Source organism: Aplysia californica, unplaced genomic scaffold (assembly GCF_000002075.1).
Source record: "Aplysia californica isolate F4 #8 unplaced genomic scaffold, AplCal3.0 scaffold00475, whole genome shotgun sequence".
NCBI lineage: Eukaryota > Metazoa > Mollusca > Gastropoda > Aplysiida > Aplysiidae > Aplysia > Aplysia californica.
In genome coordinates this window covers 486,762-491,811 of record NW_004797745.1, presented here as the reverse complement: position 1 = coordinate 491,811, position 5,050 = coordinate 486,762, and positions in this window count along the sequence as shown.

The following is a 5,050-nucleotide window of genomic DNA, read 5'->3' as shown; positions in this document are numbered from 1 at the left end:
TCTCTTGACTGTTGCAAGTTCTTGCTTTTTTTCCTCGACTTTTTACCGTCCTATAATCAGATCGTGACCTCGATTATGACACCGCCTCCTGGCCGCGAAAGGCTAGACAAAAAAACAGCCAAATGTGAAATTTAAAAAAAGGAGAATTGCCATGTTCTACCAAAGAGTTAGACTCACGGGTAGATCTATAACATATAGATCTAGTACTGACATCTCCGCTTCTTTGCTTTGTGTTTGTGTATTCACATCTAAAGTTACATTTAATTGTAGTTGGAATTAATATTTAATAAGATACTTTCCCGATTATTCTGGCGGTTGAACATACAATGTGAATTCCGGATTTGTTTTCATTCGCAACTCAAGAGTCGCCGCCTCGAGTAAGATTTTTGTGTGATATCTCCAGGCCATATCTGGTCCCGTTTCACTTTGATTACCCTGTCAAACAAGTCAGCCTTCGCCCCTGGTTATAATATATTTTATGTAAGTCGAATCAGGTTGACAATGAAGAGAAAGAAAAAAAAGACCAAATAATAACACACAGGTCAAACGGAAGCATTCGTTCTATTGCCTTAAGTCCACAACATTTGCTGTTGCTGGTGCCACTAGATGAGTAGTCATAGTTCCTACCGATTTCCTAATCCGATCAGATCAGATCAAGTCAAGACCTTCCGATTAGGTGGACAAACGTAAAGAAGAATATTATTACTTATCGAACAAGTCTGGCACAAAGCAGGGAAGTCGTTCTGGACAGCCAGTGACCTCGGGGGAGCGTGCACGGTGGGTGGTGCTGGGAGGTAAATGAAACAGAGCAGACAGAGGTTCAGCGCACACGCACGATATCTTTCTTCTCTCTTCAACCCTGGGGTGTGTCGGCAACGCAAGTTCATCCCCAGCTGCATCTGAACGAACTTATTGTAATCATCACAGCCTTTTGCAGCATCCGTCTGGCAGTAAAGTGTGCGCACTACCGATGTGAGGCTTGAAGAAAATGATTATGTTAAATCTTTTTCAACCCAGTACATGTATGTAATAGGCCAGGCAAGACCCTTTGAATGTAGTTGAGCGTGTCTCCGGTTGCGAGTAAAGGTTTACAGCTGCTACACTTTTAAGAGTATGTGGTGCTACACATACGAGAGAGACACTATACTATATAAAAAGTCTGTGAACAACTTTTTTCTATCTCGATTTTGCTCCCCATTCATTTTGCAAACTATTTCAGAGTCTTACCATGAACTGCGAGGACGATCTAATGTACCCTTTAAAAAAAAATCAAACTTTACGTTTTTCCCCATTCAAAGTTTGAAAATAAATTCATTCATTGCAGTACGGAACAGAAGTGCCGTAGTATGTGTGACTTCATAAATATCGGTGTCGGGTTCCCTTCTTGAAATGATGACTTTTATACTCGTATAACGTTCATCAAACGTTTAGCCCATACACAGTCAGATCTACAGCTCTTGTATAGTATACGTACATCTTTTACACGCATACATATTAACCTTAACACACGTTTAGCCGCATCACGAACCAAGCCTATAGGCACCCATTACAGAGTTTTGTTTAATCACACAATGCAATCATTGTCTTCTATGACTTGAATACAAAAAGAACTCTGCCCCAAAAATCTACGGTTTCCATAAATCATTAAATATCCGTTTTCTCGAGATACACCCGTGGCCCACTCTCCTTTGTGTATAGGGCGTGTCCGTCTGTTTAGCATCTCCTGATGTCGGACAAGATCCATGAATCACCGGCTACATTCCAGACCTCTACGTTCTTATACCAACCGTCTAGTTCCAGACCCATCAGCACGTGCGCTAAGCCTGTTTACAGCACACTAAAGCATTTTAACGTGTTATGACGGCGCTTCACTACACATATCAACACTCATTGCTTTTTTTGTTAACAACAGCCTTTGTATAGCATAGGCCACGTTTTCTTGTCTCAGTGGGGTTGCTGTTTCAGGTAACATCACCTCTCTCTCTCTCTCTCTCTCTCTCTCTCTCTCTCTCTCTCTCTCTCTCTCTCTCTCTCTCTCTCTCTCTCTCTCTCTCTCTCTCTGTGTGTGTGTGTCTCTCTCTCTCTCTGTCTCTCTCTTTCCCCACTCTCTCTCTCTCTTTGTTTTTTTCTCTCCCCCTCCCCCCTCTCTCTTTTTCTCCCTCTCTCTTTCTCCCCCCCCCCCCTTCCCTCTTTCTCACCTTTTCTCTGTGCATGTCGGTAAGAATGTGTCTGTCTGTGTGTCTGTACGTCTGTACGTCTGTGTGTCTGTCAGTGTATCTGTGTGTCTATGTATGTGTGTCTGTGTGTGTGAGTGTGTCTGTGTCTTTGTCTGTCTACCTCTCTCCTACTCTCATCCCCCCCCCCCTTCTTCCCTGCCCTCGGCTCTCTTTTTTCTTTTGACTTTGCAACACCAGCTCATCCACACTTACAAATAAACAAACGAATATTTTCATCTTTTTATCCCCCATCTAAATATGCACGACACCTCACACCCGGATCGAACCAAACGGGTAAAAATCGCCACGACGACGGCACGATGCACGCGCACATAACATGCACGGAAGTATCAGAAGTTACACGTGAGCACAAAGCTACCGTCAGACCCCACTCTGTCTCTGGCTCTGTTGACGGTCTATTTACGCGAGCATCGTAAAACAAACAGGTCGTAGGAGAACTTTGTCCTACAGCTGTTCGTTGTTTATTCGGCTACCGAACTGAACCCTCATGTTTTCCGTGTGCCCATTTTACTCGCGTTATAAAGGCTTATTTCTTTCAGTGCTATACTGGGTTGAAAAAGTGCACTGTCGTAGGTTGCAATATGAGAAGCGTGATCTTCGTTTTTGGTTGTTGCTGTTGTTATTGTTGTTGCTGTTGTTGTTGTTTTTGCTGTTGTTATTGTTGTTAAAATTGTTGTTGTTGTATAATGCCCTCGTACCTCAACGTCTGCTAGAGATGCTGTCAGAGCACTGCTGACGATGCCGTCACAACACGCCTCTGTTCGCTCACGGTCAATGCAGGCTTGGCTTGCACTACTCACGTTCCTCTGCTGCAATGGTAGTTCTAGCCAAGCTGAGGACTGATCACTCAGAATAAATGTTGTCCTGTTTCTTTTTCGTTTGTCTTCCCCGCTTCCCGTACCCCAGTCCCCCAGTCCTTATACTTTTGATTGTCTATTGCCTCTTGTGATAAGGCTAAACAATTTTATTTTTCTCGTTTTTACAATTTCGAGCAGCTGATGGCCTCTTTGAAGGCGTTTTTTTACTTCTATGTTGGGTTGGACACATGTTGTGTGTGTCTGATCTCTAAGACTTGGAGATATCATCTCAACACATTATTGGACATTTCGAAGGCGGGGCACTGTAACATCCCGCCCCCCCCCCCTTTTTTTTAAAGAACTGCAAGTCGTCGCCCACTTTTGTTTTTGTGGGTAAAATTTTTTTGGGGTAACTTTTATTAATTGTTTTGTTGATGGTTCTAATGCAAATCTTTAATACCCGTGTGTTAGACGATTTCTAAATCAACCGCGCCTCAGAATTAATGCTCCCTGTTGAAGAAGAAGAAAGAAGAAGAAGAAGAAAAAGAAGAAGAAGAAGAAGAAGAAGAAGAAGAAGAAGAAGAAGAAGAAGAAGAAAATACACAAACTTACCCCCCCCCGCCCCCGAGAATTCTATTGTCTCTGGCTTAAGAGTGTTAGCCCCATAAGATTCTTATCGACTGGAAGATTGGCTCGTCGTGTTTCTTCAGTTTATGCCGCCTTTATTGGCTCTTGTCACCTAGCTCTGACGTCACATTACTGAAGGAATTTACGGTAACTTTTACAACATACATGTACATTCTTTTATTTCAGAAACACGAGGAAAAAAGACTGGAGTGGGGATTGGTGGATTAAAGGGCTATATTCTTTTTTTTTCTACAAATAGTAATAATGAACAAAAGAACTAAAAGTAAATGAACCGAAAAAAACACACAGGCAAGCGCTTGGAACTTCAATCTAGCACGCACATAGCGAATTTGGTGGATCGCAGAAATCTTTTCGCAGTGTACGAATTTTGCTATGTATTCATTAAAAATACAAAGACTAGAAGCCTACATGAAAGAAAAGAACTGGGACTTACAAATCTGTTCGCTACATGTGTGCTAGACGGTACGTGTATATCATAAAATGCCGTGACACACACACACACACACACACACACACACACCCACCCACACACACACACACACACGTACACACGCACCCACACTTTATACACATAGACACATACACGCACACATACACACACACTTTTTATACACAGACACAGACATTTTCTCACTCACACATACGCACGCAAACACACTCACACACAGGCTCGTACGCACTCACGCTCACACGCACGCGCAAACACACACACACAGACACACACACACACAAACACACACACACACACACTCATACAAGCATACCCACACTCGAGCGCGCCCACACACAATCAACAGAGACACCAGCACAAAAAGCACCGACGCACAAGAGTACAAAATGTAGGAACCGAGTGAATGGCTTATTCCAGGGCAACTTCATAAAGGCCCGCCCATTGCTGCTACAATGTGTACCTAACGTCTTTGGTGTGAAGTTATTATTGATTCTCAGCCCCCCCCCCCCCAAAAAAAACAACAACAACAAAAAACAAACACAAAAAACAACAGGTCTGCCAATACGTCTTTGGAGACATGTTTGGGTGGCCTGGGCTTTTTGAATAGTTGCAAAATTTCCTGCATTAATAACACAAAGTGATCCTCTTTTCAACAGACGTATGGGTCCAACGGACGAATCAAATCCGCGATGGAACCCCGCTCCTCCCTCCCCTTTCCCCTGTTATACCCTTTTAATTTTAAGGTGGCCCCTCTCAAGGCGCCTTAATAATAATATTATGTTGGTTATGGCAGCGTGAAATTATCACATGAAGAGTACAAATAGCTGCTCAAGGCGTAATTTTATGGAGCAAAAGTGTACCGTGCGATTTTGCTTTATAGCTTTATAGGTCTTTACAACGCCTTAAGAAACATGGAG